Below are 27,076 nucleotides of genomic sequence, written 5' to 3'. Positions count from 1 at the left end.
TTGACCAAGTTAAGAATTTTCAATATTTAGGTATAACTTTCTCATATAATGCCAAATTTTCAGCACATTTATCCTCATCAGCTACTTCGGCTGAGAGAAGTGCAAATGCCATCCTCAAACTATTTAGAAGGAAAGGCGCTGGCTTCCTTCCTATGGCCTTAAAAGTTTATCAGGCAAAATCTTTGGCCCAACTTTTATATGGCTCACAAATTGGACTTTCTGCCAACTTTAAGATCCTTGAAACAGTCCAATCAAAATTTCTTAGATCTTTATTCGGTGCTCCTAAGAGTATATCTAATGTAATACTTAGACAAGAGGCAGGATTACCCAGAGTTGAATTAAAAGCCTGGGAACAGGCAATATTCCTCTGGTTGAAAATCCACTATAACCCAAAAGGAATGCTAACCCATCTCCTAGCTGCAGACCCCTATCCACCCTGGTTTACACAAATTTTTAACAAGATCAAGCAAATTGGCCTAAACCCTGAAGATCTCTTTAATGGAACCCTGAACAGGGCAAAAACAGTTATTACTCAGAGGCTTCTTGACATTGAATTACAAAATGAAGAAGCTCTGCTTCCCAAGAACTACAGATGTTTAAAATCTTGGTCCAATTTCTCAGCGGCCCCATACCTATCCAGTATTACCCATGAGTCTTGCAGATGGGCATTTTCTAGAGCCCGGTTTGAGGCAGTGCCTTCGGCTGTATTGTACGGTAAATTCTTGTGGACACCAATGCATGAGCGCCTATGCCCATGCAAGTCCAACATGGTGGAATCTGTTACCCACATACTCTTATTTTGTGAATTCTATTGTGAAGAGCGGTCCCGCCTCATATTACCTCTCCTGTCTAGATTCAACCCTCTGCAATCCTATCTGGATTTTAGACCAGAAATCCTGCGTAAATTTCTTCTAGAAGATTCTCAGAGCTAAGTTACGTATGCTGTGGCCAAATTCTGTTCTCTAGCTATCAAAAACGTAAACTCTTTTAGTGGAAAATGTAACATAACTTTTTATTTCTATTATTGTTATTTTATTTTAACTTTTATCCCTTTTATATCACTGATCCTTTTGTAATGATAGTATTTATCTATTATCTGGAACTGTATTGTTTTATACTGCGGGCTTTTGCTGTAATAAATAGAAGGAATGAATGAAATGTGACTGTCGTTCCCACTTGCATATCTAATTAGATCCTATCTGAAGTCCTCCCAATATATTCACGTTAATAAAAATATTTAGCATAAATATTTATACTAAGCAAACTGCTATTAAATTTGTTTTAAGAATGTTATCTCCTCCTATCTGAGTAGAATGCAGATGTTGTTACCAAAGGGCCACACACATAGGTACACAGGTAGAGAAGAGTTCCTAATCTGCAGATCAGGATAAAAACTATATTCATACTAACAGGAATTAGAAAGGTGCAGCCACCACAAGACGTGCAAAACCACCAGGCTGCACATATAAAACCTGTCATGAGACTCAATCCCTCAGGGCCTATTCAAACAACATGATTCCAAGGGGTAGAAAAGCAGTCCCCAACGTGGAGCCCATGGGCACCTTAATACTCACTGACACCTTTCTTGGCAGTTACCAATTGTTTTTAATGGGCAGTGCCAGGTAGGACTTTTCTTTAGCAAGGTTTATGATGGTCCCTGGAGATCTGATTGGGAGATTTTTTAAAAGTTGCTTCAGCAGCAACTGACAGCACAGCACAGAGTGACTGAATGTAAGAAAATATTTTATCAACATGTTCATTTTAAAAGGCATCCTGTCAGGCCTGGCTAGGGGATTCTCTCAGACTCTTCACTTCATCAAACACGGCTGATGAGTTAAAGGTCTTTATTTAGATAAAACTCCCTAGAAGGGCACTGATACATAGTAATTGCCTGGAATGCCAACGCAAAGTCTTCCCCGAGAGGTTATACCTCCAGTCCTCAACCCCCAGTCCAAACAAGAGTCAGTTGAAGTCAGTGAAAGTCCTGAAAAAAATGCAAAGCTGAATTTCCCAAGGTCGGTTCCCAGATGTTCCCAGCTGTACTGATAACACCTCTCAGCCAAGAGACAAGGAAGGAAGAAACCTACACTACAGGAAGAAAGCCCATTCCCCGCCTCCACCAGTAGATATGTATTCACAGTTACGGCAGGCAGGCTGGCTTGCCTGCCTGCCTGACATTATCCCCTCCCCCCTCCCAAAAAATATATCTATAACAGGATCACCGCTTCCCGGTTTCTCTGGATAACGTTTGTGAAAAGCTTTGAGGAGTCTTTTCGCTTTTACATCTTTAACTTGAACCCACTCGTTTTGACCCTGGTCAAAGTACTTCTACTGGATAAGGTAAAATAATTTTCCTTTTTCAATTTTGAGTCCAATACAGCTTCCACTTCCTGATGAGGTTGTCCATCCACCATGGAGGGGGGGGATTCCAGATTTCGGGTGCCAGGTGTTTGCCTCTGGGGCTTTCTTCAACAAGCTGCAGTGGAATACTGGGTGGATGTGTCTTAAATTCTTTGGCAGGTCTAGTTTAATCGCCACCCCATTTATTATTTCGAGGATTTTATAAGGTCCAATGTACTTCCATCCCAACTTTTTGCTCAATTGTTCTCCCTTGAGATTTTTTGTGGACACAAACCTCATCTCCAGGTTTCAGATCCCAGGAGGGAGAGCATTTACAGTCTATATGTTTTTGTAATCCTGTTTGGCTTTTTCCAGGGTTTTTGTTATTAGATCCCATTGTTCCACAACAGAGTTCCACCTAGTACTGAGATCCCCACCCCCACTCCTGGGCGGGGGTCTTTCACAAACGGCAAGGGTTTGCCTTCAAAGCCCTGTAAGATCTTGAATGGGGATGCTCCCATACAGCTATGAACACTATTGTTATAACAATATTCTGCAAACACTAGGAAATCAGTCCAATTATCTGGTTGATAAGTAATGTAACACCTCAAAAATTGCTCCAGGACTTGATTAACCCTTTCGGCTTGCCCGTCGGTCTCAGGATGATACACTGAACTCAACCCCTTCAGTCATGCCTGTTACTTCCATCAGCTCCCACCAAAACTTGGCAACGAATTGTGGGCTCTGATCCGATATTACTTTGTCAGAAAATGAATGGAGTCTTACTATATGCTGCATGAACAATGTAGCCAACTTTTTGCCTGTTGGCAACTTAGAGCACGGAACGAAATGGGCTTGTTTGGAAAACAAATCCACTACCACCAAAATCACTGTTTTCCCTTTGCTCGGAGGAAGGTCAGTGATGAAGTCCATGGATACTACAGACTAGGGGTGGGATGGGGTTTCCAGAGGTTGTAGTAGTCCTGGAGGCTCCCCTCCCTCTTTTTGACCATTAAACAGGTCTGACACGTAGATACATATTGCAATACATCCTTCCACATTCCTGGCCACCAAAACTGCCTTTGTATTAAGTGCAGTGTTTTTAAATAACCCAGATGCCCAGCCAACTTGGCATCATGACAGTGTTGCAATCTCTCTCCCCGTAGTCCTGGCAGGATATACATTTTGTTGTTCTTATACCACCCATCATTTTCTCCCTTTTCTAAGTCCTCAAGCTGATTCCCCCCACCCTTTTCCAGTTTTGCCTTAATTTTCTCTTCCCATTCCGAGGGTGGGGAGAGAAGGGGAAAGGCGGTTCGCCTTGGCTGCTTGGTTTCTGGTAATCACGGCCCCTCCCAACTGGGCAGGGGAAAACATCATGTCTACCACTTCCTCCTGCTGGCTGTTGTGCTGGGGAAGGTGGGACAGCGCATCTGCCAGAAAATTTGATTTCCCAGAGAAATGTTTAAGTGTAAAGTTGAATCGTGAGAAAACCTCCGGCCATTGCAGCTGCTTGGCTCCCAGTCTGCGAGGCTCTCGCAACACCTCCAGATTTCTACGATCAGTCCACACCTCAAACGGCATCGTAGCCCCCTCCAGCCAGCGCCTTCACGTACTTAGGGCGTCTGACCACTGCCGCTTCCTTATCCCATACTGCCCAATTCCTTTCTGCCTCCAAACATTTTTTGGACACATAAGCACAGGGGCACATTTTCCCATCCTCCCCTCCTGCAGGAGAACTCCTCCCATAGCAACATCGCTCGCATCTACCTATATAATGAATGGGTGACTCTCATCAGGACGGCGCAGTACAGGTTCGGAGGTGAAGTGAGTTTTTAGCTCCTCAAAAGCCATTTGGCACTCCTTAGACCAGGCTAGTTTGGCACTCGGTTTCACTTTCCTAGTGCCCTTCCCCTTGGCTTTTAGTAAGTCTGTAAGCGGCAAGGCAACCTGAGTAAAAAAAATTATGAAGGGTCGGTAGACGTTATCAAACCCCAGGAATGACTGTAGCTGCCATCGCCTTTTAAGGGCTTCCCATCCAAGTACAGCTTCCACTTTGGTCAGATTCATTCCTAAGCCTCTCCCCGATACTTGGTACCCCCCTCTCTCCTGGGGTTGGGCATCCCCCAGTCCTTTCCGCTGACCTGTCTGATGCTGCAACTTCGGCAACTTCACTATTTGCTCCCAATTTTCAATCTCACAAGCCAATTGGCTCCAGCCCAGGAGAGTTCGAGGATCATCTTGTACCATCGCTTTGGCCACCAGATAGGGGTTTAGGCCGGCTCTGAAAAACTCTATCTTCACTCCTTCCATCCAGTCCCTCAGTGTAGCCGCATACGCTCGGAATTCGGCTGCATATTCTCGGACTGGACAGTTGCCCTGCCTTATCCACCTCAGGCGGGTTCTCGACCTCTCCTCCTCGAGAGGGTCCTCGTACTGCTCCTTAAGTGCCTGGACAAACGCATCCACGCTACCCAGTTCTGGGGCCTGCATTGAGTATGCTCAATGCTAAACAGAGCTGCTACCTGAAATACATTGTTTATTGGAACGTTTTAGAAATTGACTGTGTTGACTTTCATTGTGTAATCTGCCTTGAGTCTCAGTGAGAAAGGCAGACTACAAACATCATAAATAAAATAAAAATAAAATAAACGTTGAAGAGTTATTATTAGAGTTTGCATGACCTCACTTCTGGATATTTTGTGCCAGAATTCCAAAGGCGCTTGGAGGCTCAAAAATGTTGGGGCCCCTGGGATACACTGATGTTTTTTTAAATTTCCGCTTGTAGTAGGTTGCTGTCAAAAGCACATTTAGTGGCAAACTTGGTTTATGTGTCTTGAAAGGGACGTCAGCAGGAAGGTGAACGCGGTCTAAGAACAATCACCTAGTTGAAGCCAGCATACCAGCAGTCAAAGACGCGAAGCGAGTTTTCCTGCAGAATAAAACCCCACAACATTCCCCAGGGCAGTTACTCTCTTTAAAAGAAAACCAACATCATTTTGGCTGCTGTCCACAAACTTCTTCACTCTGGAAGAGCCCTGCAATAATGGTACAGACTTCAAACGGACTGGCTTGCTGTAAGCAGCTGGTAGAGGGCAGCCCAAAAGCTTCTGTTGTTACAGTTACTTGGGAATGTTGACCTATGTGGGTTAAGTCAATTTTATTTACTCTAAAAGGTAAACACTTGCTAAAAATAAACATCTCTAACGAGAGGATAAAAGTATTCAAAAACTAAGTCTCTTGGGGACACACAAGCGCTGATCTATTAACAAAAGTACTTGCTAATTCTCTATGATGTTGCCAAAAAAATTCTTTCTATATTCAGCAGGGTAAAATGAATCACGGTGTATACATATCCCATGGCAGACAACATCTGCATTAGCCATCAAGAACTGGAGTTGCAACCTCTTGTATTTTTAAATCTTATTTAGACTATGTTACCCTTTTACGATAATTGAATAGATGTAACCAGGGCTTTTTTCTGGGAAAAGAGGTGGTGGAACTCTTTGGGTTGCCCCCGGAGAAAACAGTCACATGGCTGGTGGCCCCGCCCCCTGATCTCCAGACAGAGGGGAGTTGAGATCGCCCTCGGCACCGCCACATTCCACCACGTTCCCGCTGAAAAAAAGCCCTGGTTATAACTACTTCCAAGTTTATACGCAAAAAAATAAAGCTGTGTCCTCCACCCCTTCTGTCCAGCACCTACAGAAAGTATATGTTTGTACAGAGAAATCAACGAGAACTTCCTCCTGCCTTCATAATGGAAATGTTCTGCATGGGACTCACCCTCAGCCTAAACTACCACACAGGGTTATTGTGAGAGAAAAAACTGATGAAGGGGGGCATGTATACTGACCTGAGCTCCTCAGAGGAAAGGTGGGATACCCAATGAATCTCTCGCATGCTGTGGATGACCAGCGTAGGCATGGAGGAGCAGCTGCCCTGGCAGAGCTCCGGGCTCACACGTTTTACCAGACAGTTTGCAAGGCTGTTCTACAAGTTTCTGATTCCCACTGCTGCTCTTTCCCTTCCCATTTGTAAACGTGCCAAAGTAACAGATACGGACATGTAAGGACAGACGAACTAGCAAAACCATGAGCACTTAAATAACTTTTGTTGACATTGACAAAGCGACAAGAAAAGACCTATTTTGCCTTTTTGCAGTTCTTCATGTAGTATTTTTGGTTACTGAATAAATAGAGCTATTCGATAGAAGGAAGACTTGCATCTATGGAATGTCTTCCCATAGAACAACTTTTTAAAAAATGGGGCCAAAGTAGTTCTGCCCTCAGCCATACACAGGACTGGCACTTCACACCAGCCAGTCAGGGGAAGCTTAAGTTTGAGGCAGTTGCGGCCTGTGCTTGAGGGCAGAGTGCCTTCAACCCCAGCGCACAACAGCTGAAATGTTTAAATTTGGCTCTTGTGCTCAAACGGGCAGAGTCGCGCACACACCACAGTAAGTTCGGCTGTGGACGACCAGCTTTTTACCTTCCTGGTTCTAAGCTATGATTCATTTCCTTTCATTTCAATCTGTCTCCACTTTGAGGGAATAACTCAAATCAGACATGATGCACAAACTAAATACTACCAAAGCTCACATGTTCAGACAGGAATAATTCAAACAGTCTGAAGTAAAATTAGGTCGAATATATGAATAAATGTATACACACACACATATAGTACATAATTATAATACCGAGGATAAAGGTCAAGCAGTTATATTATATGTATTTCATGCCCAAACTTTCTCTGCAGTGGGACCCGAGGTGGATTACATAATTCTTCTCTCCCCCAGTTTATCCCCACAACAAACTGTGAGGTCGGTTAGAGTGTGTGGCTGGCCGGGCCAAGGTCATCCCGCCAGCTTCCATGGCAGAGTGGATTCAAAACTGGTTCTCCCAGATCCTAATCCAACATAAGAATATAGTACTCATATCAAAACAAAGTAAGAGAAATTAAAATGTTTGCAATGATTATTGGTCTTTCTTATATTTTCAAGACTGGAGAGGAAATAATCAGGTGCTCATTGCAAGTCTGCACAAATAGACAATTATTGAACACATTCAAAATATTTTAACAAAGTAAAATACTAGAATGCATTCCACTGCCATTTTGCAGGCACTTTTCACTGCCCTTGAAAAAGTGTTCTTCTCTCCTTTCCCCCCTCCCATTACAGTTACAGATTTACCTTTAAAATTCTTAAGAATTTTAGGAACGGAATTGCCCCTGAATCAAGAGCTAGGATTAGATATGCAAGCAAACATTCCACTGTCAACAGAACTGGGAGCAAACAGCAGCCTAGCCCTTCTATTATTTCAGGTTATCAACTGAGAGGCATGGCAGGAATCGGGGCTACTCTACACAGATGCAGGATTCTCATTCAGAAACAAGCAAAGGGACCTCGGTGGAGCAGAGGAACCTCCTCGAACAGGAGGGCTGAGAACAGGCAAGAGGCCACTTGAATCCCTCCTCTGTGACGGCAGCAAAGAGAAGTCACTACACCACCCCCTTGATTGCTTGGTGCCACCCAGCTGTGCTTTCTGGGTGAGTGGTAGTAGGTCAGCTCCAAAAAGGTCTGGATGATGCACATCATATAGACCCAGTTCAGCTCAGATCCTGATCCGCTTTAGGAGAGGAGGGGTCTGGAACTTCCGTGATCACCTGGTGTCCATCTTGTGCTAGGAAATAAATGGATAACGGATCCTGCACCTCTCAGCAGCTTTAGATACCATCAGCCAAGGCACCTTTCTGGACGGTAGAGCAAGGTTGGGCGTAGGAGACCACACGCCCCAGAGATTCTGCTTCTGCCTGCTGGGTCAGTTCCAGAGACCTACACTGGGGACTCCTGATTTGCACTGCAGTATTTACATACCTTATCCTGCCACCCCATATTATTCAACATCTACATAAAACTCCTTGGAAAAGTCACCCAAATGTTCCAGATGCCACCCAGCTCCCTGTCTTCTCCAACTAATCCAGATGATGTGGCAGAGGTTCTGACTGGAATTAACAGTGGGATGGGCAAGTTAGTAAACTTGAACACGAATTCATGCAAGACTTTGGTAGCAACATTGCCAGCCATGAAGATGGTGTTCAGTCCACACTGGATAGGGCTGCACTTCCTCTAAATATTACAGTTGGGTACTATTATATCCCCGTATTCTTGACATTTATTAAAATATTTATACCTTACCTTTCCCTTGTGATTTACAAATCCAACTTTAAAATGTATTAAGTACATCACAACCCTAACTAACCCCATGCCCCTGGGATGCACCTTCTACCAACGTCAGTTGGCCACCACTCACCACCCATGGCAAGATAATCATGCCACAGCATTTCATGTCCTACCAACGTCTGGCACAGGCTACTGTAACGTGCTGGATGCAGGAATGCCTTGGAAAACCCTTGGACAAGATTAACCGGAATCAGGCAAGCAAGTTACTAAGTGGGACTCGCCTGGACCGAATCCGAGGCAGGCGTCGACCCGAAAGACGGCCTTTTCTGTGGCTACACTTTGCTCACGTAGAGCTCCCTCCCAAGGAATAGTCCCCGGGGACCATTTTGTAGGTGCCAAGCAACGTCTGTCATTTACTCCAGCCTCTGAGCATTCATTCTCTCGGGACTCTGGAGATTAAGCTTCTCCGTCTGGTTTCTTAATGTTATATAAACAGAACTGCCATTTGAATGGTTTTTTAATTGTAGCTGCTGCTGTTGCTATCGTGAGGTAAGAAGCAGCAGCAGCAGCAGCACTCGTGCCGCGCTTCTAATGTTTAAAGCCGTGTGAATGCACCATTACAGTCATCCTTGCAACTGGCCTGTAAAGGGAACTAGGACTCTTAGGCCCACCTCGGGCCTCCACGGGAGTTTCTGACCCAGAGGAAACGTGTTTCGGGCTCCCCAGATAACAGCTCAACCTCCCTGCCAGCCCTCTAAGCGCTGCTGCTATAACTCATTATTGACATGTTATTTAATTGCTAGAATACAAGTAATTTAAGTAGATGCTACTGAACTAGATGCTACTGAAGAAACTCGGGTATAACATGGGAGCCAGTGGGCAACAATCGCTCTCCAGCACCTTCCACAGGCTCCTCTTAGATTAATTATTCACTAGATTTTACACGGATGAAGCAACTACTCTGCATTCATTTTTTTCACATTGTCCTGCTTCAACACAGCCCAACAAATAAACCCACAAAAATTACTAGCCCACATCCATTCGTCTTCTGTCGCACACAGATAGCTTGCAAGGAAGAAAGAAGAACCAGAATCAACTTGTTTTCAATTTACAGTGCCTTCCCAGGCTCAGAAGGAATTTTTGCTTGCAGCAAGTCAACTGGCCATTTACTCCCTATTAAGGTTTTCACCATCACACACACACACCCCACACACACGCACACACACATACACCTTTACAAAGATTACCCTGGAATGTAAATCAGTGTTGCCCAAAGGCGCCAAGTCCTGCAAGAATGCTCCTGAGTCCCAACTTGGCCCAGGAACAACCTTCAGCTGCATCTGTGGCACATCTGACGCTCCTTGATTAGACTCTCCTGAACGAGGTGCCTCGAGAAATAAGGAGGGAGGCCCCCGGGTAGACTCATGCAATGCAAATATCATCTCAGATATATGTGAAGTAGTTCAAATTACTTTCATTGTTCCTGGGAATGCCGGCATGGCCCTTCCACTGGGCTGTTAATTTACCAAGGTTTGCACAAGATTAGTTTTCCAAAGGACGCGAATGATTCTTTGCCATCATTTTCTTCCGCGACAAACAGTTCATCGCAAGGCTGCAGCATCCTCACTACACCTCCTCTGAAACCCACGGCCAACACGAGCACATTTAACTCGAGCTGCTCTCATGCGCTTTAAGCAACCACCATGTTCACTGCACTTATGCTGGGGTCTGCTGCGATTATCGCCATAATCCATGAAAGGCATACATGCTTCTAAAGACACCCCCAGAAGCACTGATCATCCCAAACTCCGCGGCACACAAGCACTGAGTACTTGGTAACCTATACCTCTCTTTCACATGTAATGTGAAGACACAGTCGCAGCAAATGCAATTGCTGCGTAAATGTGAAGACAACTTCCTGAGCATTGAATTAAGTTCTTATTTATCTGGCTCAGAAAACAAATGTCACTAACTTTGAATACTTGGCCCCATTGCATTTCAAACACCACTTTCTCAAAGAAGTTCTTCTTCGGCTTTAAAGGTAAACAGAGCTCTCAAGTCAACAAGAAGCTCAGCGACGTGTCATTTTCCAAGACACCCCAGTACTCAGAAGGGACACGAGGAATCCTCAAAACGACCTTTTCCCAGGGTGCCTAGTGCCTGGGAGCCTGCTGTTTCATGGGTCCAGGCATCACAAATGACTGGAAGCATCACAGCCCCAATGCTGCCAGGTAAGGACAGGGACAGCAATGCTCTGGTGGAGGTCCCCCACAGTACTCGCACTGATGTCATCAGAAACACAGTGGATTTTGCCAACTGGACTATGGGAAAAATGAGCTCATGACCACTTTGTCAGAAAATACCTTGTAGCAGCCAAGCCCAATTCTGAAAGGAGTCCAGGGGTCTGCACCTCTGTTCAGTTTACAGGCCTCACCTCCCAAGGCGCTTTGCCAGGTGCTACAGGACAAGCTGCCCCAGGAAAGCGGAATGGCTGCAATTCCTTCTGCACCATGAATCTTTGTTCAATGGCGTGAGCTTTACAGGAACGGATTCCGTTTGGCCATTTATCAAAAACATCCTTTGCAGAACATCTAAACAATATTCATAAAAACTTCCTTAACATCTCTAACAGGCTGCAAGGCAAAGAAATAAAGCTCTTGAAAAGTTCCAAGTGTGAGGAAACAGGAGGGTGCCCAAAGCAAGAACAATGCACTGCACAGGCAAGTGACCGCGAATTCAGCTGGACGATGGACTCATTCATGGAAAATTCCAGCCTCCAGCAAAAAATAAACCATGACAGCAGCAATGAGCACTTCTCTCCTCTACAATTAGAAAAAAAATCATACGCAACGCAGCCAGCCACCAGCCTGCAGTCTGAGACAAACCCAAAATACCCAGGCAGCTTGCTCACTCGAGGGGAGAGTGGCCAGCCCCCAAGGAGGCCAAGCGTTTTCGCAACTCAGTCTCCATGTAGGGATCAAGAAAAAAACCTATGTGCATCCATTACTAATGCTGACAAAAGAAACTCACACACGGCACCACCACCACCACCACCACGCCATTCGAACCGGAGGTGAACCACAGGCTACGTTCTAAGGCCAATGGGTAACATTTGTACCAGAAAAGAAATCCTATTAGACAAATAAGACAAAAATACATAAATGAATATGTAAATAAATGAGGATTTATTTATTTATTCAATTTTATATTGCTTCTCTTCAGTTGAGATCTCAAAGTGGTTTACAACAATTACAACAGTTAAAAACAATACAAAAATATAATATTCAATAAAATAACAATAAAAAAGCCTAATACAAATAATTAAAAACCACTCTATTCCCAACCCTAACCTATAAAACCCTGCAATTAACTTAACAGTTTCTGGGATTGAGCTCTGGAGGGAATACATTTTTCCAATTTATATTCACGACAATTGTGACCGCCCCCCCCCCAGCCTAAACTTTCTGGGAACAAAGTGCCATTTCGGTGCCGGTGCCTAGAACCCCAAGGAGCCTCTCTCTGAACCTGGCAAAGCCTCCAGAAAACCTTTCCTGGGTTCCCACGTGGTCTTACTCACAAATAAACACTGCAGTTGCAAAAATACAGAAATCTTAATTAAATAACAAATAGAATAAAGTTGCTAAAATGCCAGTACAGTCTCATCAGATCATGTAACAAAGCTAGCTGGCTAGAGAATACATTCAATACCTGGAACTCAGGTGAGCGTTCACTCCGGAGCATCAAGCGGACAGGCACACCGGCCAGCACAGCGAGAGAGAACAACTGGATTGCTTGGTAGAGAGGCAGATGGTGCCCCACAGAAGGACAGACAGAGAGCAGGTGGGGGGAAACACAGGCTGGCCCATACTCAGTTACAGGACTTGGCCTGCTGTACCAGATGACCCGGGACGACCGACACAATTGCCTGCTTCCGGGAATTCCCAGAAGTTTCCCTCATTACTCCTTTCCTCCCCCTCCCAACTCTTCAGTCTACTAGGGGTGTTTTCCTGGACGTTGGACCTTGGGGACACGAGGAGGAGGGAACAAGCATGTCTCAGGCCAGGTGCATTTCACAGGGAAGCTACGGAACTAATATTCACGTTAAACCTTAGGTGGAATGAGGACCCCGCTGCATCGCAACAATCCTAAAAGGCAAATCAGGCCCAGGGACACCAGATAGCACCGTCTAGCCCAATTCTCATGAGACCACGTCCAGCTCCTCATCTACAACAACAGGCTGACACAATAAAGGGGGCGGGGAGCGCTGGTGCAACACTGGAAGTCTCACGTACACACACCCCTTACAACTGTGTCTACTTTCTCCTGCATTAAGCAACCAACCAGAAAGGAGTTGGGAGAAATAGAAGCAGGCTACTTAAGGCAAAAGACGAGAACTAAGAGAAAAAGATGATTATTGCTTATTAATTAATCATCAAAGGAACATCTGGAGATGTCAGACATCTGTCTGACCTACAATGATTTACTGACATCAGTGGACATCAGCTGGAGCAAGTCTGTCCAGGACTGCTCCGTGTTCCTACTCATACATACTACCATAGCTCTATTTTATTGAAATAAAAATGTAATAAACTGCATTTTTAAACAGGCTTTACTGTTTACTATATTTCAGCCCGGCTTTAAATCTAGGAGTAGGCTTCCCATGCGGTTAACTGGCCAGACACTCACTCACTCACTCCATCCCTCTTTCAAGCACCTGTTAGAAGGAGATCATTCTCATTACTTTCACCAAGGAGCAGAATGGCGCTAACAAAGGGCTGTGAACAGCGAGTGACCCAAAAGGCCTTCAGTCCTTGTAGCTCTCTCCCCGCCACCCCCCCCCCCATTTATTAATGTTCGCCTCTTCAGATCATTTACCATAAAATTTCTAACTCTGTTCAGCGACAGCACCTTGCCTTCCTTTCAAGAATTCCACCCGTTTCTTTCTTTTAACAACTGATGCTGAGATACGGTCACGTGGGTAGCTGACCGAGAGGAATTTCACATGATCCAGTGAGCTAACCTACAGAAGAGTCATGCGGCAAGGGAAGAGGAAAGGTCTAAAAAGAGAGGAAACTGCTTTGTGAACCCTGACTTGGGTTAGGGAGTGTTGGTTACGAGTCTTCCCCCAGACTAAGAGGTCCCAGAGCCATGTCTAGATCCCTGTTCCCACAAACTCCATTTTCTAGTGTGTTTGCACATGGATCCACTGTACACTACACCTAAAGTAAGGTACATCCCGTCTGCCAACGGAACAAGCAATTCTACTTCACTGCATCCACGCTTGCCCAAATAAAGGACTCCAGTGCTGTTTCGGAGGACAGGAGAAAACGACATGATGGTTGCTAGGAACGAGTTGGATGTAAGCAAGAAGATTTCCAGATCAAACATCTCATCTCACAATCTGAAAAGGAGGGAAAGGAATAAAAGCCGTCCCTTACCAGCATGTTTGTTCTATGCGCTTGAGAGGAACACAGGGCAAGAGGAACCAGAGGAACACAGAACCAGAACAGGCTTCCTCGGGAGGTGGTGGGCTCTCCTCCTTCAGAAGTTTTTAAGCAGAGGCTAGAGGGCCCTCTGACAGCAACGCTGATTCAGTGGACCTGGGCAGATCATGAGGAGGAGGGCAGGAAGGGTGACACCAGTGCTTAGTTCTCGTGGCCCCTTCTTACACGCCCAGGGGAAGGCCGATCGCCACTGTGGGGTCAGGAAGCAATTTTCCCCAGGCCAGTTTGGGCAGGGATCCTGGAGGTGTTCGGCATGGAGCGGGGGTCACTGGCAGTGTGGAGGGTGGGGTAGCTGTGAATTTCCTGCATCGTGCAGGGGGTTGGACTCGATGAACCTGGAGGTCCTTCCAACCCTATGGTTCTATAATTCTATGAAATAGTTTGGGGTTGTTTAAGGATCTAAGATCCTAATCTAATGAAAAGATTTAGAAACTAACTTTACATACAGGCTCAATTTGGCCTCAGATAACTAAAAGCCTGTCTGATTCCCAGCACTTTAAAGCATGTTGCATGTTTCTCAACTCAGAATGGGGTGTGTGTGTGTTCTTTTCCTAAACAGTGCCAAAAGGGAAGGGGAACATGTGAAACGGGTCAACAACAACAAAAACTGTTTTTGTCAGAACCTCATAGATCTAAAGCTTGCAGCACTTCAGAGAGCCCTGAAACATTACCAGATTTCCCACAGAGATGCCGGGGCATGCATGGTGAGCCCTGGGCGCACCAGGCCTGCTCTTCTCCAGAGGGCTGGTTCGGCTTGGGGCAGGTTGCTGTGTCTCCGCCTAGCCTAAGAGTCAGGGCTGTTGTGAGGCAAACACACCCAGGCAGGATCCTCAGAGACGCTCACAATGTTGAGATTCATCACCGCTTACTTTTCCATGTGCAAGGGCAACCCCAGGGAAGCTGCAAGCAGAACACCCGGGGGGAACCTCCATCGTTGACAGGGGAACACTTGTTGCTTAACAAGAAGGAAAACAGCATTTGTTGACTGTGAGCACAGACCCCAAACCAGTGAAGTACACTAAAATCGGGCTCACACTGCGTGGAAAGGCTATTTAGAGAGCACAGTAATGCAATCATCGTCTATAAAAACAAGAGCTAATTTTACGGATCCACTTTTTAAAAAGCCACTGCGGGAATGCAGAAAAAAATAGAATGCAACAACAACAACAACAACACACGGCTGCTTGCAGTTTAATTACTAGCACAGAATTTGGATGCCTTGAAAACTAATTTACCAGTAAAGATCACAGTATTAAAGTTGAAGCTTTACAGTGGCCAATGTCTGTGGTGATGCACCGAGCCAGTGCCGCCGCCGCCCCCCGCCCCCGCTCTCCTTGCCTGCGGGGACCTGAGAGGCAGAGGGAATTAGCACGTGCCTGTGAGGAGACTCGAACCCAGCTCGTTTCCGCCTTCCTATCATACTGGGTAGAATTCTGCCACCGCTCAAACTTACGTGCCCCTCCCTTCCCGTTAGCAGTCTGAGACCCTGCCACAGGTGGGCTGCCTGTGTGTGTTTAGGCAATGGGGTTACACACCTTCACACCCTCCCCTGCCTGCTAACTCTCTAGCCTGGCCGGGTGCTTCGGTCTAAACGCAGATAAAAGGCCAGGCACTTGGGCAAGAATTTTTTATTTATTTATTTATTTATTTATTTATTTATTTATTTTATTCCATTTATATTCCGCTCTCCCCGCAAATGGAATTGTGACTTTTGGTCACAATCAGAGATCTTTAAAAGGAAAAAGATCTCTATTCACTAACATCTCTATTTACTAAGAGTATAGATGTACAGGAAAATGTTATCAGAACAACAGCAGAAGTCTATCAGAAACTAAGAAAAGAATCCCAAACATGAGGTCAGCTAAATTCTACAAATCACTGGTTTGACCTGAGAAAAGGAGCTCTGACTATTGAAGTCTTACACCCTGGAAATCTTGGTGGTCTCTGAGGTGCTGCTAGACCCCAGGCCAACCGTGCTGCAGACCAACAGAGCTCCCCCCTGAAACGGATCCTGAAACTCCGGACACCCTAAAGCAATCACAGGGTCCTCCTCACTGCCCTGCCTATCCGTCTCCACCCTGCCCGTAACCCAAGGATTTTATGGCCCGATTCCCACACGGCTGTGTTTTCACAGGGGCCTCTCGGGGTGTTAATCAGGGCATCCTACATCTCTCTACCATGAGAATATCGGCTGAAGGCTGAGTCAGGTCTGCACCAACAGATCTGTTAACCAGCACCTTCACGTGTGCCTTTGCACAACTGAGGCAGTTGAAAAATGACTACCTGAATCAGGCTCAAATGGACAACCTCCACGCAATCTCAGCTAGGACACCCACAATCACAGCAGTGCCCCCACAGACTCCCCTGCATGCACACACAGGGCATCAAGACCAACTTCACAAACCAACTGTACTAAACAGCAACTGAGCTTCATGCCGACAATCGTAGGACTAGCTCTTCCTTTAAGCAGCATTCGTCTGCTGAATAAAGGGCAGCATTTACTATCCCTTCTGAAGGCTCAGTGCATTTATGGTATGAAGACACACAGCTCATCCACACACCGGCTCCTCCTAACATCTTCAGGGTGCAATTCTGGTTGTCCTGACAGTTCGCAATCAGATGATTCCCAAATTGTAGAATACACAGGCCAAGTCTAGAAGACCCACAGCACCCCTGGAGAAGGGCTTTCCGCCTCTTCCCTCACACAGTTGCTTTTTCTGCCGTAAGAGAATGAGTGTAATCCACGCCTATGTCTCGGCGTAGAGCACCGCAGTGGGGGGAGATCTGCCATCTGCCCCAGGGCTCCTCCAAGGGGTGGCCAGCAGACTCCCCGCCTCACGTCAGGCTCCTTGTGATAATAGGGGCTCCCGTCACACCTACTGGCCATCACCATTATGACAGGAAATGATCATTTGTCATATGGACACACACACACACACATTTTTTTTTGCAGAAAACCAATCCTGGCACAGATGCAGTTTACAGAATTTAACAAGAAGGTATTTATTTGCTCATAAAAAGAAGGGCCCAAAATGCCAGCCATTTGACACCGTGAAAGTGATTCTTGCTTTCCCACCAAGAAATGATCTCACTCCCAGTTCACGAAACTGGAGGACACAACTAGGTCACACAGTGATTGTGTAGCCTTAACGGAGTCGCGGAGTTGGAATTTCACTTTGAAGTCAGAAAACGAGGTCAGCAACAAAGGAGGGGGGAATAAAAAGCCATCTTAAGGATATTTCTCTTCTTCTGACAGGCACACCACCCCTTCCGAGAACTGTATGTGTGGCCCCGTTCTGGAAGGCTTCGTAAATCAAAGCAGAGAACCTGTCCTAATGCACGTAGCTGGGAGCTTTACTGATCACGCCTGAACAGCAGGCACATTTCACACAGGGCTCGCACTTCAGCGTTTCCACGGTCCTGCCCCAACATGCAGACGGCTATTTTCATTCGCCTCTCTCTCTCCTCGGGCACATTCTGAAAAAAACCAGGGTGGGGGGCCTTAGGATGAACAAGATGCATTTGAAGACACAGCACTGGCCACAAACACACAGCACAAAGACGGAGAACTCCAGGGAGCAAGTGTGGAACAAACTGTGCGCTGGGAAACCCAGGGGTTTGTCAAAAGCTGAACAGGGCAACCAGAAGAGTGTTTGGTGTGGAGTCCCTTTTACAGGGCAACAGTAAAGGTGAGTAAGTCTGTGGAGGGTATTCTGCCCGACATGACAGCATGTCCTCCTCCACCAAGCATAGCCCAGAATCTCTTGCAGCATGAAGGGGTCCCCTCAATAGGTGAGTCAACACAGAAAGGGTTCTCTGAAGGAGACGGCTCTGGAAGAACACCAGGAAGCCTTGCCTGGCTCTTCTCAAACCTGCAAGCACTTTCTCAAAGCTGGATCGGACACGCAGAGAGAACGTGGCAAGCAAGCACTGGGAAAAAGCAGCCCCCAGGTTTTGCCTCAAGTAAAAGTCTAGGTGTGTTTAGAGGGTTCCTGCTCAGGTGAAACGTACCAGATGAAATGGTGATGAGGCACCGGCGTAATCAAAGAAATGGATTTTCCTCTGTCCAATAAGGAAATGAATCTCAAGCCGTTTCAGGTCCTCTCTCTACAAACCAGGATTTTTAGCAATTCCCAAGTCGTTGTTGTCTTATGACTGCGTCACGAGCAGATGCTAAGAACGAGGCAGTGAGCAGTTATTCAATGGCATCCCAAAATGCTGCCAGCAGATGAGTGTCAAGCATTACATTAACTCCACTCCACTAGGTTTGTGGTTCCAGGGCTACATACATTTTCAACAGCCAATGCCCACCGCTGGCACCCAAGTCCTTCCTTCATACCTACCTATGGAATATAAAGCTACAGAACCAGCAGTACCATTGCATCTCTAAGTTTCAGTACATCATTAATAAATGCAGACAAACCATCGAAAGAGAATTAGTTTTCTATTCTCAATATATAAACGTTAATAATTTCAGTACACCAAAAGTATTTGGAAGACAGAATTCCCAGCAAAAGTCATCATACTAAATCACCGGTAACTAGATTTGCTGCTGTGTTTAGTCTGTAATGAAATGCCAGAGCCCCCCTACCAAGTTGCAGGACTAACAGTCATGACGACGTACAAAATAGAGCATGTTATCAGATGAACTCCCTGAAAACAGAGAGGAGCATTCCTACTGCTAATATTAAAATCTCTCTCAACTGCAGGCTTCATAAGGACTGTAAAATACGGCCATGTAGCCGCTGACCTGAAGGGAGGAGTGGCAAATTTAAAAGAAGGTTAACTAGGTTGCCGCTGGGTTAAGCATCTGGTCAGGAACAAACTAGGACCTTCAGCAAAACCACCATCCCACACCAGGTAACAGCAGGACATATGCCAGTTATTTGTCAAAGGGGGCCGAAAGAAAGCCTCAACTACCCTTTTTTATTATTCCCTGAATTAGAGTCTCCGTGTAACGGGGAACCAGCAGAGAAGAAAAAGACAACGGCAAGAAATCATAAGCAACTCATAGCAACCCATCCATGGGCATTCCCGCTAAGAGACATGCAGAGGCGGTTTGCCATTGCTTTCCTCCACATAACCACAGTCTTCCTTGCAGGTCTCCCAGCCAGCACTAAACCCTGCTTAGCTTCCAAGCCCAGAGGAACTCAGGCTGAGCTAGGCTATGTGAACTACTTGAACCAGCCGGAGCCAGCCATTTTCACAGTGTTCCACAGGTAGCATGCCTCGGCAAGGAAAACTACATTTTCTTACTCATCTAAAAGCAGGATCCCCCCCACAAAGGAAAAGTGTATGTCATTTCCAGTGATGTAAACTAAATCAGAACCTCAAAATTCAATATGCATCGGCAAAATTCTCAGATCCAGTTGTGCTGTATGCAATATTTCAATATTCTACCACTCAACTACAGCCAGAAAGTCCTTGATACCAAAACACACTTCATTTCCCTGAAATGCCCTTTTTTCAATTGCAGGCATTACCTCTGCAGTAAAAACTGGGCCTTGGAGATGAGCCAGTATAAAGTTGAAATTTGGTAAACAAAAGTGCAGAAACTCCAAATCACAAATCTAAGGGGCATCACAGTACATCTCCTTGTTCTTTTTTTTTTTTAATCCCCAGATAAAATAACCCCCAACCAAAGCGGTGGCACCTGCTGTCGCAAGGCCTGCTCCCTTTCAGCAGGAGAGAGACACAGGTTGGCAGCGTAAGAGGGAATCGACCCCATTCTTCTTTCTACTCAGGACAAGGGGAAGCGTCCTCCGGGGCCCGAACATGCTCTCTCAGGGTTATCCCAGGCCCTACCCCAACAAATAAAAGTCACTCTAACTAAAGAACATGTGACAAAAACAGGCAGGCAGTATTTGACCCAAATGCACGTTAGGAAGCGGCCCTACCCTCATCTTCCAAGTCAGGGAGTCCAAAGATACCAGGGAGGCAGCCAGGCACTGGATACATTCCATTTTCTTAAAATTATTCTGTGCCTTCGGCAATGTTAGACATGCTTTGTGTGTTGTATTTTACAACCACTTAGGATACCCTAAGTATTACTAGCTACGTTCTGTAGCTGCTGATGGGGACATGGCCTCTTAAGAGGGCTGGTGAGGCACCAAGAGGGCCGGCGCCTGGCCTGAGGGGCTCTGAATCCTTATTTTGCCACAGAAGCTAACTGGAGGGCCCGGCGCTCATCGCGCTCTCTCAGACTAACCTACTTCACAAGGTGACTGTTGTGAGGACAGAGAGGAGGGGTGCGTGATACCCCCATATATATGCCCATCAGTCCAATTTCCGGACTTGCTACCTTCTGTTATCCTTCTTGAGGCTTTGGAACTTCTCCATGGGGGAATTGCCACTCCTGTCTTCACCTTTTGCCTTTAGGATCTCCTGCCATCACCTACAAGCTTGAGATTTGCTGAGCACCATCTTAGCTGGGAGCAGAGAGCACCAACTGCAGGTCAGCGATTGCTTCCTGTAACTGGGCTTGTGGGGGGCAAGAAAAGGCCCTGGGAGACGTAAGCAGCCGCTGCATTTAATCTGAAGGAAGGTGGCCACTGCCTGAACTCGCTGCTCAATTCCACAACGCTGCCCTCTTCCCCGTTCCAAAACACACAGATCACAACTATCATCACAGATCATATGAGAGTTATTAACTACAGCCACTACAAAACAGCTAGCAAAATACCCATCATCAGAGGCATGGAGGCATGGCTGGGATCAGGATTTTGCCTCACACGGCAATACTATCAGCGAAGGCAGAATTCAGGTTTCTATTCACTCCTATGTACAAAACTATTCTCTTGCACGGTAAAACAAAGGGGACAGAGTTGGGGGGGGCGCCTAAGTGGGCTCCCTGTTATTTATTGGCTCTGTATGTGGAAAGTCAAACCAACTCCAGTCTGGGTAAGGCTGCCAATCACAAGATGGGGCCTGGGGTTCTCCCAACTAGAGCTGCCAGCCATCAGTTACAGGAGAAAAATATTTTTTAAAAGGCAACATCAACAACATCCCTACAGCACTTCTGAGGAAAACCCGGGAGTGATACAGGGCCACTCTAAGAATTACTCTTGATTCCTAGAGTGATCCCCGTTTCACTTCCAGCATTAAGTAAGTGCTTAACCTGCTTCTGGTTCGCCTGGCTGGCTGCTAGAGAAAGAGAGGTACACTTCCTGTCCCAGCAATTACCAGGTCCCCCTACCAGTAAGTAGGGGTTGAGGGTGGTGGCTCTTGCCTCTCTTCTACTTGCTTCCATGGTGCCAGTCGGTGACATCACTTCGAGCACACTGCAGGAGCGATAACATGGCACCATAGTGTTTTTGCTATGTTTGGGGCCAACTCCTAAAGAATCGCGCCAGAAATGACGCCACAAGCCAGGGCGCAAGAGCGTTGGCGCTCATTTCCCCAGCCTGCCTGCTGATGCCAGGTAATCTCTGGGCAGCCTGTCTCCTCCCGCCGATCACCAGCAATCGGTGTGCGCAGGCAGGAGACTGCCCACTTCCGGCAGGCACCTGGGAACCCTACCCTCTCTTGGGCTGCCATCTCCCCACCTTGGACTTCCTCTGTTCATATTCCCATTCCTCTTGCTTTTGTGCGTACGTGTGCGCACATGCATACACACGTGACTCCACTTCCTGTGCCAGCAATTTTAGGGTGGTGCTCACCACCCTCCCTCAAAATTTCAAAGGGACCCACAGGTTCAAAAATACTGAGGACCCCAGTTGCAGGACTTCCAATTCTCCTATGATAGAACACATAGGAAAAAAAACCCCGACTGCTGCTTCTAGAGACACTGACGGCCAGAGACCAGTTGGGGACTGGGAGAGGAATAAGTTAGCTGGCAACCCCCTATAGGCCTTCAGAGTGGATTGTCATGGACTTAATTTCAATTATTTAACTACGCTCTTCCCCTAGCAGGTATTCCCTTTACATTGCCTCATGCTGTCCCAAGAGCTCTCCTTGAAAAAGGGAAAAGGGTTGACAGGCCTCAGGTGGCTCCCTGCTCAGTGAGAGCCATCCACTCGGGTACTGGTGTACTGGACGGGTCTGGCTCAAAAGGGGCTGGGGAGCCCTTCTGCTGGGAGGGACTTGCTTGCTCTCAGTGCCGAGTTAAGCAAAGACAAGGCAGAGACCGGCTCAAGAAGACTGAAATCTGGACATCTGCTTTAGAAATTGGCTACACCAAAAACAAAGTTCTGAGAGACTCGGCTTTTATGTTAGATGGAAGACTGGCACAGTATCTTCCAAAATATGTATTTATCTTAAACGGTATAATATTTATACACACAATGATGAAGGATTAGAACACCTTGAACAGGGCCTGGAAGACAACTGGCATCCCACGAAGGGACCTCAGGAGTGACACGATCCCACCAGCTAACACCCACTGACAACTGGGTTGCCACATCTTGCCACAGCCAGTTTCCCAACTGCCTTCAAGTGCAGCCCCACGTAGAGCACGTTACTGTAATCTAACCTTGAACTACTGAAGCATAGATCAGCATGAACAGATCCTGCACCTGCAAACAGGGAGACAATTTCCTAACTGAACATGGCTGCAAAAAAGAAGTTTTTACCATCATGGTCACCGGTTTCTCCGACACAAGACCACGATCCAACAGGATTCACAAGCTCTAAACAGAGCCTTTCAGTGTACGCTGCACACCAGCGGAAGAGCAATTCCGTTTAAAGCCGAGCCCGCAATTTTGTCCGGCTCCAGCTTCAGCCTGTTCCCCCTCAGCCGCCCGACCGCCACATTCAGGCACCGGACCAGGACGGAGGCAGCCACGGGGGGGGGGGGGGGGCTCCTCAGGGTCGCCCACGGCAGGGCTCGTCAGCAGCACACTGAGGGCAACCCACTCCCTTCCAAGAGCCATCCTGGCAAAGGTCATCACTGTTTTTCTCCTTAACGATGAAAAAAAACGAAAAAGGATTTTGAGAGGATTTTTTTCCGATAGGTGCCGGTTATGCCAACACTAATATTCAGGATCAAAGAATTAGTATGTCACAAAGAACGCATGCCTGTAGAAACCTACAAGGATGGGAAATATGGGGTGGGAAATTTAAATGTAATGTTTAAATTTTGGTGGGAGTAACTGACCTCCCATGAAGGGGAACAGTTGGAGATGACTTTTGACCTATATATGACATCACAGGACCTGACAGCACATCTTGGTTAGGTCCTTTCCCTCCCCAAATTTCACCCTCCTCAGGCATCTCCTCCAAATCTCCAAGAATTTACTAAACTGAAATTGGCAACCCTAATGCGTATGTGACCCCGCCCCCCACATACACCCCATCGTCATTCCTATACACAATAAAGGAAATCTACCCCTAACCAAAAATATTGCTTGACTTGCGGACATTTTTGGAATTTTAAGAAAAGGCCCCGGTTGCCACCATAAAACGGCTGCACTGGGTGGGGAATGAGTTCTTTGTTTGGGAAACAGACGCTATTTCCAAAGAAGAGGAAGGGTTTGCTCCCAGGAAGCATGTCTTTAGGTCCAAGCCAAAGGCCCTCCTCGGCTGCTCAGAATGAGTTCAGTGTTTCTCTCTCTTTTTTTTTAATTAATAACAAATAATAAATAACAAACCAACCATTTACATAGAATGTAGAAGCTTGACTACAGATACAAATTTGGCAATAGTCCTTACATGAGGGATTAGGTACATACACAATTAGTAGTAAAGATGAGAAAGAAATACATTGCTCATTCGAAGAAGTTTCAAAAGATTATTTGCAGATATCAAAAGTACCCTACGGTGTGCCCTTGTATTCATCTCCAGGTAGGTATTTTACTAGTCCTAGGTTTTGTTAGGAAACAGCTGTTTGAATGCAGCCTAATTTTACTCAGAAGGAGTTCAGTGTTTCATCAGCTTGGCAGGTGGAAGGGGGCCATCGGAAGCTCCTCCTTCTCTGATCCCTTTGAATTTTACCCCCAAGACTCAAGAAGCAAGTGGGGCAATGGCAGGCATCAAATCACTCCATGGGGGCTTCTGGGGAAGATGCAGTAGAGGAGCCGGCTCGTTTAGGGACGCGTGAAGGGTGCTTGTCTTTGGGTAGTCTTAAAGGTGCTACTGGACTCTTTTTGATTTTGCTACTACAGACTAACACGGCTAACTCCTCTGGGTCTTTGGGTATCTGACTGTAGAGAACATCTGTTTTGTGTGTGTCTGTCTTGCTGGATTAGTTTTTAAAACCGAGCCTGTTGTGTTCCTCGATCCCTGACGCTACTCTGTACGCTCCACAATCAGCGGCTCATCATGCATATTCTATTGTCAAAACCTTAAGCAAACCTAAAAAACAAACAACCACCAAGGCTGACTACCTCACAAGAATTTGTCCAGAGCTCAAAAACATGATGCAAATTCAAATCAGTCACTCCTTATAAACATGTTTTAGAAATCTCTCTAGGCTGTCCCTTTCAATGCAAAAAAATATACAAACATATGAAGAACATGGTGGAGAGCTATGGTCATGCTGCAGCCTACTTAGCTCCTGAAAAAACAGTGTTGTGTTTCAAGCTTGTCTAAAGGGTTATGGTCACCCATTTTGCCCATTTCTTGAGCATACACTACCAAAGGGTGGGCAGAATGAATCTAAATTGCATACATAATCTTGTAAAGAGGAATAACTGCTTTCTGCATAGAACAAACTCTCTCCTCTTTCCTGAGCTCATGCCTAAGAGCACCAAGAAATTTCAGCTCCGCAGCCTTCTGCCACAGTGTCCTTTGAAAGCAGTTTACCTTTAAGTCTTTTATTTGACCTCCAAGGAGGCGAAAAACTCCCCCTCCCCCACATTCAATAGATGGGATGGGATCAGAGTATTAAAGGGGACAGTTTTTAAATTAACACGCCCACACCATTGGCAGACATCGTCCGTAGACGCACAGCTATACATGAAGTCATTATAGATCACCATAGTGGTCTGCAGGATGGGGAATAAGTGATGAACGTGAAAACCCACCTTTCCAAAACACACCACTGAAGGACCACTTGGCCTGCCATCTTGGCCTGCATCATTTTAAAAACCGCAGTAACAGGCTTCATCTTTCTAAACACCACTGCTGCACACCTTTCATTGCAGGTCACTCTGAGACCCTATCAGTAGCATGTATCTATACAACAGACTTGCAAATATAGGTGACCTATGACATATGGACCACCTGTAAGCACAATCCTACGCAGTTACGCCCTTCTTTGGCCTCTGCAGTCAATGTGTTTAACAGGATGCAACTCTATTCAGGATTTTCACTGTGCACTAGTGAAGCGGTGGGCTTTACCAAGATCAGGTAGGCGATGTCTGTTTTTGTGGTTTGGAACTGGCGTTCGGCGAACGCGGGGCACAAGTCAGAAGGCAGGCCGGCTGAAGCGCTGTGACAAGCGGCATCTGGACTTTCTCCCTCTCCCCAGACCCTGGACAGGAACTTGACCCTCTACAGATGAAGGAAGGGGCCCTCGGGGGTCAGCGTCTGGCATAGCCAGCGAGAGAGGGGAGCAAAAGCACAGGACCCCTAAATATATCTTGAGTGGCTCTTCTCCAATCTACAGATTCTTACATGCAGCCATCTAGGAACATTCTTCCACCAGCCAGAAAATCAACATGGGGATCAGGGGTGGTGGTATCTCTAAAGGTAAAAGGCAAACACTGTTTTAGGGTACAAATGGAGATAACACAAGTATTTTGGACCGAACAGGTTTTTTAAAGCCTTTCTTTTTAGCAGTTATGGACGTTTTGTAAAGGTTGTATCATGGATGCTGAGAGAGAGAGAGAACAAGGCTACCTGAAATGCTACAGAAGTCAAAATTAAATCTAGAGGCAAGTGCTGAAACTGCTCCAATTTTAACACAGAGGGGAAACTGTTTCCCAGCCTCTTCCTCCAGCCGCGAGTCTCCAGGGAGATCCTCGCGTTGGACGGCAGTAAACGGGCTGCGGCTGCCGGAGGGAGGAAGGGGCGCTGCTCCGGCCCCCGGAAACGGGCTCTGCACGCACCCCTGGCGGGTCTCGGAGGCTCCAGCGCGGCTCTCCGCCCGCCAGCCCATCCCCGCCCGCGGGGCTCGCCGTTCCACCCCGGAGGGGGCTTCAGGCGGGCTCGGACGGGGCGGCCCAGCAGAGGCGGGCGGCGGAGGGGGGGGCGGGGCTCCGCCGCCGCTCTCCGCCGCCGCCCCCCCCCCGCGTTGCCTCAGGGCAGAAGCGCCCCCGCCAGGCGCGGGATCGGCGTCGCTCCGCGGCGGCCCCGAACTTTCCCTCTCCGCCCCGCCGGCGCCGGAACCCCCGCCGCGCCCGCCAGCCGGCCAAGCGCCTTCCCCACCGCGCCGCGCCGCGCCCGCCTTTCCCGGGCCCCGTCGAGCCCCCGCCCGCCCGCCCGCCCGGTCCCTTCGGGGGCTTCCGCGCCCCGGCCTGTCGGGCTCCACTTACCCGCGCCAGTCCCAGCCGCCCGGGCGCCGCGCAGCTCCGCCCGCCGCCCCGTCCCGTCCTCGCCTCGCCTCGTCCTTGGCCGCGCCTCCGCCGCGCCCCGCCCCGCGCCCCGCCTGCCTCTGGCGCCGCCGCCCGCCGGGACGGGACGGGGGACGGGACGGGACGGGCCGGCTGAGGGGGGGGGGGCGGCGAGGGCGCGGAGGCTCCGCCCGCCCTCCGAGGCAAAGCCGCGCCTGCCGCCGAACTGCTCCCCCGGCGTGGCCCGGCCCGGTCCGGCTGAAGCGCGGCGGCCCCTCCGCCCTGCGGCCCGCTGGGCCAAGAGAGGCCGGGAGTCCGGCGGGCGCCCCAGCCGGGGAAATCCCTTCGCCGCCCTTCCTGCAGGGCCGCCCTCGACCCCCGGAGTTGCTTCCTTGGCGGCCCGCCGCGCCTCCCTTTGCGCCCCGCCGCCACCCCGCGCGCTCGGCTGGCCCGAGGCCGCCCGGCCAGTTCCAGGGCGCGGCGGGGATTCGAACCCGGGCCTCCCGGATCCAGGCTGACGCCCTGGCTGCATCTGCAGGGAGAGAGGAAACAAGGCCACTTTTTCTTGTTGTGCCGGCGCGTGAGCTTTGAGCCCTGCCTCCTGGAAATGTTTCCAGAAT

General features: G+C 47.6%; 1 protein-coding gene across 7 annotated transcripts in view; it reads right to left on the bottom strand.

The window, feature by feature from the left end:
• The window catches only part of PPFIBP1 (PPFIA binding protein 1), a 218,856-nt gene extending 192,350 nt beyond the window's left edge, over nt 1–26,506 (bottom strand). For all 7 annotated transcript variants that reach the window (XM_054987877.1, XM_054987878.1, XM_054987879.1 and 4 more), the window contains exon 1: nt 26,439–26,506. The gene's annotated coding sequence lies outside the window, so the exon portion shown is untranslated. The remainder of the gene's footprint in view (nt 1–26,438) is intronic.
• Between the last annotated feature and the right edge of the window lie 570 nt (nt 26,507–27,076).

The sequence above is a fragment of the Eublepharis macularius genome, chromosome 9 (assembly GCF_028583425.1).
Source record: "Eublepharis macularius isolate TG4126 chromosome 9, MPM_Emac_v1.0, whole genome shotgun sequence".
In the NCBI taxonomy this organism is placed as follows: Eukaryota; Metazoa; Chordata; class Lepidosauria; order Squamata; family Eublepharidae; genus Eublepharis; species Eublepharis macularius.
The sequence above is the reverse complement of the archived record's forward strand: the minus strand, read 5'-3'. Positions and strand labels throughout refer to the sequence as shown.